This window comes from Narcine bancroftii, chromosome 1 (genome assembly GCF_036971445.1).
Source record: "Narcine bancroftii isolate sNarBan1 chromosome 1, sNarBan1.hap1, whole genome shotgun sequence".
NCBI lineage: Eukaryota > Metazoa > Chordata > Chondrichthyes > Torpediniformes > Narcinidae > Narcine > Narcine bancroftii.
The window spans coordinates 229,916,254-229,928,799 of record NC_091469.1 but is presented as its reverse complement, the minus strand read 5'-3'; the positions used below and the strand labels follow the sequence as shown (position 1 = coordinate 229,928,799).

At 39.4% G+C, this 12,546-nt stretch overlaps 2 long non-coding RNA genes across 6 annotated transcripts in view; one reads left to right on the top strand and one right to left on the bottom strand.

Annotated features, from left to right (window-relative positions):
• Positions 1 to 7,511, bottom strand: part of LOC138740050 (uncharacterized) — a 108,484-nt gene extending 100,973 nt beyond the window's left edge. For 3 of the 5 annotated variants that reach the window (XR_011342636.1, XR_011342640.1, XR_011342645.1), the window contains exons 1-2: positions 7,426 to 7,511; positions 1,949 to 2,007 (exon numbers count right to left, since the gene is read on the bottom strand). This is a non-coding gene — a long non-coding RNA (uncharacterized lncRNA). Of the gene's footprint in view, positions 1 to 39; positions 186 to 1,948; positions 2,008 to 7,425 lie in introns of all 5 variants that reach the window. The other 2 variants (XR_011342638.1, XR_011342639.1) reach the window with 2 other exon arrangements.
• A 52-nt stretch (positions 7,512 to 7,563) lies between these two features.
• On the top strand, positions 7,564 to 10,433 carry LOC138750129 (uncharacterized). The gene is made up of 2 exons (XR_011349119.1): positions 7,564 to 7,664; positions 10,087 to 10,433. It is a non-coding gene; the product is annotated as an uncharacterized lncRNA (long non-coding RNA).
• Positions 10,434 to 12,546: the final 2,113 nt, after the last annotated feature.

Below are 12,546 nucleotides of genomic sequence, written 5' to 3'. Positions count from 1 at the left end.
GCTTTGCTGCTCCACAACCCAACACAGTGATGCACTTACAATACACTCAGCAGGTCACACAGCATTCATGGAAAGCAATAGGCAGTTGATGTTTCAAGCCTGATGGAGGAGCCCAGCAGGTCATACAGCATCCATGGAAAGCAATAGGTCGTCAACATTTTGGTCCTGAGCCCTTCGGATTAATTCTGTGAATAATGTGAATGTATGGATTGGTCTGTAAGTATGTGACAAAGGTATACACAAAGACGCAGTGCAGCTAGATAGAGAATAATAAACAAGATGTTTTATTAGTTCTCTATATTCCTTAGTGATCTTTGTAGGCAGTTAGAATAAAGAACACATTGCAAAATTACATTGGTTGAGATAGGGATCAGCCCTGTTTTAACTGAATGGAGCCAAAGGTGGGAGAGGCTGAATGGCAGATTCTAGCTGCTTGGTTTCTATTCTGTTACTTGATGCCATACTTCAAATTTGATTGTGGTTTTAAGGGGTCTGACCGATCTTAGGTCTTGAAATGGCAGATTAATTACTTTAATAACACACGCACACACACACACACACACACACACACACACACACACACACACACACACACACACGCACACGCACGCACGTGTGCGCGCGCGCGCTCTTCACCACCCCTGGTCACCCCTTTGCCAAGAAAGCTTTCGAGTCAGTAAACCCCTTTCAGTCGACTTTGCACACGTGCTAAACAGAGACAAAGAAATGAAAAGTATTAAGGGAACTTTCGCTGTTCATCTTTGAAATTTGTTAATTGTTTCTTCTCCCAGAGCAGCAATTCTGATTTCACGTTTGTATAATGAACCTTTGATTTAAGCAGTCTTTCATTGCGTAATATAGTAATGGTACAAAAGATTTTATATTTAATTTTATGCATGAAATTTACAACTTACAAAAACAGGTTGAGATTAAAGGAATCCATCTACTTTGTGCCTCCCAATCTACAATTCCCATTCCACTTGCCTAACCCCTGTCATTCAAATGGCGGCAGAGACCTTGGCCTCCCACTATTATTCTTACAATTAAATGTCAAAGATGCTCAATAATAAATACCTTGACCAAAGGTTTCATCCAACTTAAAAGAAAATTTGAAGTTGTCCAAAATGATTAGTATTATGCAGACATTATATATTGCGACAGCCTATTACATATTCAGAGCAATTCACAGTGCCTAGAGGTTCTAGGTGACTTATTCAATTACCCAGACTTTATCAGCACAAGCTTTTAATCCAGTCTGAGTAGCACGAAAAATGCCTATTTTTAGGTTTTTCTTCACAGCCAATCGTCTTTGAATAAGAAGTCCAAATGATGGCTAAAGACACAAATTTTTTGATAAGTGAATAACCTATTCCAAAATTTATTATCTGAGCTTTGAAACATTTTATAAAGTGAATTAGTCTCATTCAGGATTAGAGTCAACATTCCTGTCAAATCAACATTAGTTGTTAAAACAATTTAGCTTGAGGTGGACCTGCTCATTCTTACTCCAGAAGCAAAATGTTCAGTGTAAACAATTTTTATTCTGCATGTTTAATGCAGCCCTGCCACGAACACTGATTGGCAAAAGGATCTCTTTTTGAAAAATCATTTGGCAATTTTTCACACTTAGACCTGCTAGACGTACCAGTAATTAACTGGAAAAAAAAGAAAATTTTAGTCAGCCAGGCCCTGTGGCTAACTCTAATTGGCAGGAGAAAGGCAAGGTTTAAGGACTGTCCTTTGCAAGAGGTTTGCCATGTTGAATACGAGCGTGCCTTTATATGATTACCAGTGCAAGGCTTCACACAATGTACTGCACAAAGGGGTGTAGAGAGGGTTCAGCTGAATATGGAAACTGGGTTTCTTTATTCACCAATGCGTTATGGTCAAGAGCAATATTTCTTGCCATTTCTAACTTATCTTTGGCAAATTGATGGTGAGCCCATACCTTTGAAATATTTCAGTCCTTTTGATGAAGATAGTGAGTAGTTGGGAATTATTATAGACCTAGAAATGATGAAAGAATGTGCTGTTTAAAATAGAGTGGAGATAATACCACAAAACAAAGCACACCAATCATTTGTAAAACACTATTAAAACAACAATGGAACCATCCAATAAAATGTTAAGACATCAAATTCCTGAGGCCCCCTGGGTTCCACTGAGCAGAAATTGCAGGAGAACAAATTTTTCTTTTGCCTACTGAGTCAACATGGGAAAGCAAAGTTCATCGAGTGAATCTGGGGTCATCGTTTACTCAAGAGGATGAGTGAGAAGAAGGAGGGGCCACTGTTATATAGTCAGGATAATGTGAACTATTTTGTAACTGGGCAAGAATACACCCTTCTCACTGTGGGGCGTATGTATATGTATATGTCTGCATGTGTGTGAACAGTTTCGTGAGATGGTGGAAGACATCCGTAAGTAAAATCTCTTCTGTTATTTGAATCTTGCATCTCTAAGTTATTTAAGAAGCCTCCCAAGTAACACGGTGGCATAACATGGTGGCAGCGGTATAAGAGAACGAGCATAAAGCCATACAATTGATTGTAAGTCAATGAAATACGAAGGGGAAAAGGAGAAAAAAAACCTTATTTAAAAAATGGCTGGAGCAACAGCAGTTCATCCCATGATGGACGGGGAAGCTGAAGACATGGTTGAATCATTTAAAAGTTTCAGCAGAAGTGCAATTTATCATTCAAAAGCTATTTTAAAAATGCAACAGCAGAGAAGGTCAGTTATATACTTCTCTGGACAGGGGAGCGAGGCCTTGACTTTTTTGATACCTGGGAGATTACAGAGGTGGAGAAAAATGATCCAGAGCATATATTTACAAAGTTTGCTTCTCACCTTGAACCCAGGTCCAATCGTAGAATTAAATGCTATGAATTTCTAGGCTTAATGAAAGAGACTGATGAAACTGTTGATAACTTACTCACTAGACTAAAAATTATTGCTGAAAAATGCAGATTTAAGGATATAGAGGAAAGATTAGTTGATCAACTAATATGGGGGAGTGCCCATCCCGAAGTGCAAAAGTCTGTTATAGGGAAGGACAGCTTGAAACGGTCATAGCTATAGACACAGCCAGAGGCTTCGAAGTCACAAGGATGAAAATGAAATCCCTATCTATGCAGACCCACCCACAGCAAAGAGAAGGAAGGGCTGACGCCATAAAGAACACAATCAGAAAAGTGCAAACCCCCAAGGTCTGCAGGAAATGTGGCAGATAATATTCTTTTGATGACCGAAACAAATGCCCTGCATACAGTTCTGAATGTAGAGCCTGTGGTAAAGCAAACCACTTAACTAGTATGCTAGTCTCGTATGAAGAAAACAGTAATATCAGTGAAGAAAAAAGACAAGAAAAAGATCCACCACATAAAAGGAAACAACAATGAGGACTCCAACACCCAGATACTGGACATAGAATCCATTCACATTCACAAGATGTCGGGTGAGATGAAAGAAGCAGGTGAGTTGCCCACAAGGATCTGTAAACAGAGGACAATCCAGAACAAGCCTTAGATATTTAACCTAAAGGTGAAGCTGGATACTGGATCACAAAGGAATGTCCTTCCACTCAGACTCAACTGCCAGTTGTTCCCAGAGAACATAATAAAGGATATCCAAAAGATGGTGCATTGGAAACAGCAAATGTCACATTAACGGCCTATGGTGGACCCATGATCCAGCTAGGGAGAGCTAAATCAATGGCTGGGATAAGGGAAAGAACATCCTCTGTACGTTCTCTGTGGAAGATGCAGATGGACCATCAACTCACGGATACCTGCCGGGAGTTGCAGTTGATCTCCGTCAATTATGAGATCCAGATGAAGAAGATATTCAAAAGCATTAACAGAAACACACAACAATAAGAGGAAATGATTTCCACAGAAGTACCTGCCAGGCCATGGCACACAGTGGGAGCAGACTTGTTCACCGAGAATCAAGAGTGGTATTTAAGTGTAGCCTGTTACTACTCTAAGTTTCCATTTGTGAAAGACCTGAGAGGGTCAACTATCACCTCAGAAATGAGAGCACTTCTTGTCGAACAAGGAATACCAGAGCAAGTAACATGTGACAATGGAACACTGTTCACATCACAAGAATTCAGAAAGCTGGCTGCTGCAGAGTATGGGTTTGTTATCACTACATCAGCCCCATTCTACCCCAAAGGTCATGGGTTCATTTGAAAGACAAGTGCAAACTGTGAAACGCACACTAGTTAAGTGTCGCGAAACAAAAGAAGACCCAGACCTAGCTCTTCTATCATTACGAGCAACACCTTTAAGGGCTGACATGAAGTCCCCGTCAGAACTACTAAATGGCAGGAGATATAAAAGAACTCTGCCAAGCAAAATACACCCTCCAGAAGACCAGGAGAAAACCAGGAGAAGACTGGCTGACATGCAAGGAGAAGGACACCAGCATTAAAACAAACATGCACAAACATTGCCGAACTCTTCAGAGGGCAGCATGTGCATATTCAAGAGCCTATGTTGAAAACATGGACCCCAGCAAAGGTCATCAGAGAAGCTGAGACACCAAGATCATACATTGTCGAAGCAGACTCTGGCAATCAGCTGAGGAGGAACAGAATTCACATCCGGCCGACACAAGATTTGATGAAGCAGGAAGCTTTAATCCAGCAAAGCCTGCAACACCAATAGCAAGTGAGGTATCAAGTGAAGAGACCACAACTACTAATACTGAAACATCACCACAGCATTTGTCAGGTGAAGCACAACAAGGTACATCACCTACTTGTGTCCCAGCAACACAGAGCCCAACGGTCACAGTCAAATCTACAAGATGGTGAAGGACATACTGCCTCCAGTGTGATATCGATAAGAAGTAGTTTAAAAATAGTTGTGTGAATAAATTAGTGTAAAAGTTCAGTTACTTAAGTTGCACTGGAAAAAAGTGATAAAAGCATCAGTAAGTAAAGTCTCTTCTGTTATTTGAATCTTGCATCTCTAAGTTATTTAGAAGCCTCCCAAGAAACACAGAGACAGAACAGCCACAAGGGAGAAATGGGGTTTTGGAGGAGGGGAGAATTGCCACCCAAGTTTGCTGAGAGTGATAGGAGATGGAAGAGTCAGAGGCAGGCCAAATGATGATTGATTGGCAGGGGTGGGGTTTTGGTTGATTGATTGTTTTGGTGAGGAGGGTACAGGTGTTATGATGAGGCAGAGCTATGTAGTGAAGAGGCTGCTGGTAGGCTGGTGGAGAGGCTGTAAGTGGATAACTTCTGGGAGGTCCATCTGAATAAGGATCCCCAGTGCCAAACTGCAATCTGCTGAGGAGCCCCTTAGGATTACAGAAGCAAACATCACTGGACGTATGAATGGCTGCTTCTGCAACAGTGCCGAAGGCCTTCAGGGTCACTTCAAAACAAATGAAAGTCTCAGAACTGGCACCGAGTGAGTATTCCAAATGGCTATGCCTGTCTGGGTTGTGTTGTTTGTATAAACAGCAAGCACAGTGAGGAACATGGCTAAAATTGCCATCTTTATCAGTCGCCTTGTAAGTCCTCAATTTTAGTTCACGGTTTACTTTTCAAAGAAACTTTTCATGCTGTGGGTTTCTAAGATCAAATATTGCTAAAATATTGCTTAATTTGAAATGAACAGGCTAACTCTTGCATTAAAATAGTGAAAGGTAATATCAGATGATTTTCCAAGTGTACTTCTGCTAATGTCATTCTCAACTGTCTTACGATTGATCTCCACAAAATGAGTTAAGGCCTAAGAAGCAGATATATTCAATGAATTTTAATAACACAGCTCAGCTTTTATGTTGCATCACATGCTATAGGTGTCTGGGGAAGCAACAAATTTACTAATTAACATAACCACTTAATGCAATGACTATTTATGCAGTTTTTATTGGCATTGTCCAGATATTATCATGTTTGTTCTGTGGGGGAAAAAACCAATATGCATCAAGTTAACTTCCACTAGCACATACTTGGTACAACGGGGGCTTTAGTGGGGAACAGAGATCTTCACTTTTCAAGAGAATCAAGATTCCTTTTTTGTCATGTAACAGTGCAGAACTTGTAATATTACATGAAATTGCCTTCTGCCTGCCATAAGGCAAAGGGTCACCATTAATGTTGAGTGAAACACAGAAGTCTGCAGACGCTCTGATTGTAGTAGAAACACAGAAATGCTGGAGGAGCTCAGCAGGTCTCGCAGCATCCATAGGAGGTAAAGATATCTAACCGACCTTGCGGGCCTGAGCCCTTCTTCAAGGTAAGGAGAAGGTATACCTTTACAGAAGGCTCAGGCCCAAAACATTGGTTGTATACCTCCTGTGGAGACCCACTGAATTCTGCCAGCATTTCTGTGTTTTTATGCCATTAGTGTTGACCAGAGAAAGAGAAAGAGAAGCAAAAGAGATCCTTGGTAACCTAAACTCCAGATCCAAACCTCCAACCCAATTAGGAAATCTTCGACTTTTCCTGCCCTCAGCACCATCTTGAATTCTAATTCCGATATCAGATTCAGAGCCAGTCACCTGCAACCTGTGCAACCGTAGAACCCCCTCGCTGGTCTGCTGTTGTGGCCGCCATCCTTTAGGGTCCTTCAGCCACTGAACCCCTCTCTATTCCACTGTCAAGGTCACTGTCCTGTAAGGTTGTCTCCTCTGCTTCTCCTGCTGAACAGGAGTGTCCTCCCCATTTCTGGTCCACTGTCCCAGCAACACCTCATGGCTGCTGCCAGCACAGGTGCAGCCATCTTGGGCACTGAACACATGGTTGCAGGATTTTATAATAAAACATCTTCAGCTCCTTTAACAGGCTGTTTAAAGCCAGCGCAGAGCCATTGGCATTAGGACCGGGTGGTTGAAACCTTCAGAGCAGTGCTGTGTTCTCCACTCTCTCATCAGCATCAGTGCTGCCATTACAGTTGCTCTCGCAGTACCGCCATTTTAACATGTTTTACAGTGCCAAGGCTAATCGAAAGAAAATTGCCTTTTCTTGAACATATACTTATGGATTCTGAATATTTTATGCATACATCCTTTATCCACATTGCTCCCACTCCAATATTATCTTTTTAAAAATATTTTTATTGATTTTAATTAAGAACTTATACAAACAAAAAGATACAAATCAATAAGATGATATGGACAGTTACACAAACCAAATAAGACATTCTGTATAACGCTAACATACATAAATTTTAAATGATATCTGTAGTTCATATTCTAATAGTATATACTTTTTTTAAAGAAAAAAAAACTCAAATAATGCAAAAAAGGAAAGAAAGAAGAAAACAGTAAAAGAGAAAAGCTCAACCCCCCCTAATGAACCACATTTCCAGATGTTATATATGACTGGTGTTAAAAGAAAAAAGGTTAAAAAATAATTAACATAAACAACTTGGAAAAAATGGAGTCAGACAATTTACTTACGTTGGAATAGCTACAATGAAGAAGCACACAGCCACTACGTGGATGTCACCAATGACTGTTTGATTCAAATCCTGTGCATGCCCCTTTAAGGGCAGCATGAGCTCAGCCTCTGCGTGCATGGTGACATCATAAAGGCTGCCCCAGGCACATGCTGGGCTGCAAGCACGAGGCAGGGAGAACCCCTGATGGCGCCATCTTCTCATGGCTGCCCTGCCACGTGGCAGGAGTAAAATTATAAAGTAAGGTAGTGAGTACTGATTTGTTGCAATGACTAATAAGTTTTTTTTTTATTTTTCAGTTTATTTTTTGATTTTTCTCATAGATGAGGAAATTGAGCAACATTACTTTTGCTTTTTTAATTAGATTAAGATTGATATTTTGATTCATCAATGTTTTTTCTCCCCGTGGGGTCAGGAGATATTGATTTCTGGCGGTTTACGTATGTTTTCATGGTAATACCATGACCCGCCAAATGGAAGGGGATATAGAGCTGTATTCTATGGCACCTTTTGGGTAGGGTTTTCTGTTATTCTTTTTCCTTTGTGGATTTGCATCATATTTCATCTTTTTTATATTTCTTTCTGGATTGCAGGTGGTAACACTTGAGATCTCATGTTAATGTTTGGGAATTCTTCCTGGATGGGAGAGATAAAAGGGATTTAAAGATAAGGAAATATGAATAAAGCAATTAAGATTGTTAATTTTAATATTAATGGGATTAACGGATCAATAAAAATAAAGAAATGATCTTACATAAAGAAATTAGGACTGGATGCAGCTTTTCTGCACGAAACTTTACTGAAAAAGAAAACCTGAAATTGAAAAGAGATTGGGTAGATCAAGTAATTTTTTTTCTTCATTTAAAGAGAGTAGCAATTTTAATTAAGTAAGATAGTGACCCCCCCCCCCCCTAACCTCCGGAATCTTGTATATGAATGAGTAACCGAATAACAAATCTTTTCCACATTCAAACAGGACTGATCATGAGTTGATGGGGCAGCATCCTTCTATTCAACTAAAATTGCTCGCCTTGCCAAAAGAGAGGCAAAATATTATCAAGTTTGAGTCGCATTAGCAGTTTGGTGCAAGGCTTAACAATAAAATAAAGAATTGCTATTGCTTTTGTATCATTGGTTCGTTGTGTCGAATGAAATCCCAACTGCTTCTCTGGTTAGTGCTACCACTGAAATTTATTTGTCATGGAGGCTTAATTCCAAACAGAGAAAGTCTTTTGATTAAATAAAACATTCAACGTAGGATTCTGCCCCATACCTATCACTGCTGCTGTGAGTTATTCGTTTGGGCTTGCAAAAGGCAAGGGGGCACAGCATTAATTCAAAATGCCATTGATTTATAAAGCCAGGGGAGACAACACTGTCTTTGCCTCACACTTAAAAAAAAACACAGTGCTTGCTCATTCTTCAAGGACAGGGGCTTGTCTTTTCCAAAATCCTTGACAATAAATTGAGCTTGACTGAGAAAAGTTTGAAATAAATCACCATACCAGGCCTTTATTGAACTAGAGCCAGACACCAAGCACCAAAGAAAATTAATGGATTCCATTGGTCTATTTAATTTCTCTGGTTATTGATTATAAAAAAATTCCATTCCTATTTAAAGTTTGTCATTTCAGTAACTGGAGATGAAGCATTGCAATTCACAAAACTCATGAATATCTCAATAATTTCTTGCATTTTTATAAATGAGCATTTCTATCTTTATGACCAATGGCTTGCTTGTTGCTAGGAAGACTGCTGTTGGTTTTTAGTTTCATTACCTTGACAAGTGGAACTACTGTATATTTTTCTGCAACCTTCAAAAAAAAAGTAAAACCGTAGCTTTGCATTTTATCTTGTTCTCAGTTTTGGTGTTAAGTTTCAGTTAAGTCTGCAGCAAGGCATCATTTTTCTCCAGAGCATGACAATTTTCTTAATAAAAAGATAAGTAATGAGCTAATTGTATATATTACCTATTTGTGCAATAACCTGACTTCAGATTTGGACTAATATATTAGCATATTTTGAATGCCAGAATAAGTCAGCTTGATTTGCTTATAGCACAAGGAAAAGGTGTTATATTTTCAAAACAGAACATTAAAGCAGATGACTTTAAAGTACTTTGGATCTGTAATGCACGTCGAAAGAACCAAAGACTTGTTGATCCAAACCAAGGCTTTTATTAACTAAAAGACTGGAGCATATCACAAGCAGGTCGACCAGTCCAGAATGACCTGGTTTGGCTAGGAGCAATCCTTTAAGACCTGCCAGTAGGTGTGGCTACACTCTCAGCCAATCACAGTCATCCTACACTACCATCTGTACATAGACACATTGGTGATAGAATCTGTACTATCACAGGATCCTAAATCTAATAGTTCCCAAAAAGTGACAGAACCATATCATTTCTTCAGTGGAATCCATGCTACTTTGTTTTATAAAGATGTCATACCCAGTTAACATGTATCATGCCATTGATTGGCTGGCAGTTTCCTTATCCTGCAGTAAAGCAGGTTAAAAAGAACAGGCGGAACAGCAACTGGCGTAGAAGGTGTACTTACCTGTCCCAATCTCTCTGGAGGGGAGAACACAGGTTACATTACACAACATTTTCTTTCACTCTTTCCAATATTTTTATTGCGTTTTTTTTTGTGTTTTTTTCCAGAGTCCAGCGTGCCATCACATCAGAGTATGTATAAATGGGACAGCATCCTTCCATCTCATAAGTGTAGCTCTTCTGGCAATAAGAAGAGCAAAGGCAATGACGTGGATTGTAGCCCAGACCAATTTAAATCAGCTGACCTACTTACCCCAAATAGGGCAAGAAAAAGATTAGGATCCAAATTAATATTAATAACTAAAGAAAAGGTATGGAAGATACTGGCCCAATAATTGGAATCTGAGGAACATGACCAAAACATATGAAATAATGTACCTTCTTCAGTCTTACATATATTACACTTTGATGAGAAATTAGAATAAAATTTAGCCAATTGAACCTTGGAAAAATAATCTCGATGTACTACTTTAAATTGTAATAATGAATATCGGGCACATAAAGAGGATGAATTAACAGGTTTCAAAATAACATCGGAAAATTCTTGTTGAAAATCTTGCTCCCATTTGTTTCTTAGACTTGTTTAGGGAATCACCACTAGACATTAATAATAACTCATAGAGAACTGATAACTGAGAACTGCTTTTTAGTATTTGGTTTAAGATTATATATCTTCTCTATCATCTTTAATTCCAAATCTTGAGGGAGTTTTAATACCATGGTATTTTAAATAGCTCCCAATCTTTAAATATCTAAAAAAAGATTTTAAAAAACCTTTTATATCAAAAAGTTTGTTTCCTGTAAAGAAATTGGGGATTATGATAGACAACTTCAAGCTGAACACAAATTTCAGATTTGTGGTACCATGTAGGAAGTTGGAGAAACATTAAATTAACTATTATTGAAGTTAATATATTTAATCACATAATGATGTTGACACATTTTGACACTGATTTTCATTTGTACTCAGCATCTGATGCCTCTTGTGTCAGAGTCCAACAATAAATTGGCCAGCATTGATGGATTCCACATTTTAAGATGATTTTGATGGTCAGCAGTTCAAAATTAATGAAATACACCTGAAGTGTTCAGGAAGCAAAATCATCATTTTCCAGTGTTATTAATGAAATACACATTGCTATGAGAGGGGAACTAAAACAGGGTAGACTTTATGATATTTCTACTCATGGAAGTATCTCAGACAAGGAGACATAATTACAAGATCAATGGATGGTCATTTAAAACTAGGTTCCAGAATTTCTTTTCACAGAACTCACTATCCAAGAAATTGATGGTTACTGGGATATTTTCTGAATATCACTGACAGACTATAAATATTGATAACAAAAAGCTTGGAGTTTTTGGTCAAAATGTTGTGATCAGTGAACAGAGACATCTGTTTGGACTTTACGCAGTGCCCAGAACCCACCCTTTTCCTCATGGATCTGGTAACCAATCTACGTATACACTTCTGGACAGAGGCAATAAAAAGAGTGTTTGATAGACATTATTTTTCCCCTTAGCAGGAGGTGGCACTAATCTGCAACCTGCTGAGAAAATTCAGATTACTAAACTGTGTGCTCAAACTGCTACCATCATTGCTATAACCTGCAGTTCACCATAGGTTTTGCAAGGCCTCACAGCAGTCTATCCAGAATCACAGAGGCACTGCCCCCAAGGGAGTTGCAGTAGTTTGATGAAGCACAAATCTGCTGCCTGCTCTCTGACAATGTTTACACTCATGGTCTGCCGCATTCTCGCTGTAACCTGTCAGCCCGCCAGCCTGGGCTAACTGCTCTCTGTGCCACAGTCGTGTCATCTGTAACAAGGCTTCCTTGGCCCAGAATAGTTCAAAGTCATCCTTTCAAACCACTTGCATTCATCCATATTGAATAGCAATTGCCTTGCACCAGTTACTCAGCCACTGGGGCACAAGTGTGAAGACATCTAGGACGACGAGCATTAAAGGACTCTGTAAGGTGAGCACCAGCATCTGCCCCAGCATCTGTCGTGTTTTTTGTCCTACACATTGTAAATATACATATGCTCCGAAGTTCTCACTTGCTGCGGCCGAACAGGTTCTTGTAAAGAAAAGATACTACAAGAGTAAACTAATTGAAATAGTTTAAAATAGATTGTAAAAATATCAGATCGATCATAAAGATTCACTGTAAATCCTAATGCACAAAAGAGCAGTAGTGCAGACAGAGCTTTTGTGGTGCTTGTTTCATTGAATGTGCTATTGTTTTATTTCTGAATTAGTCTGAAATATTAATGTTGTTTTGACATTTATTATTGTGGCATTGCTAAGCAGGCACTGTGATGGACCACAGCAAAGTGAAACGTCGAAACAGAATGATTTGTGATTGGGGAATCGAGTTGCTAGGATCTGGAATCACAGATCACAGCCGGGTCTATACAGACTTTGGCTGGCCTGCCAATTTTTCTCCTCATCCTCCTCCCCTCCTCCTCCTCCTCATCTCCTCCTCATCCCACTCCACCTTCACCTTCCTGCATCCTCCTCATCCGCCTCCCTTCTCCTCTCCCTTGTCCTCCACCTTCCCGTCT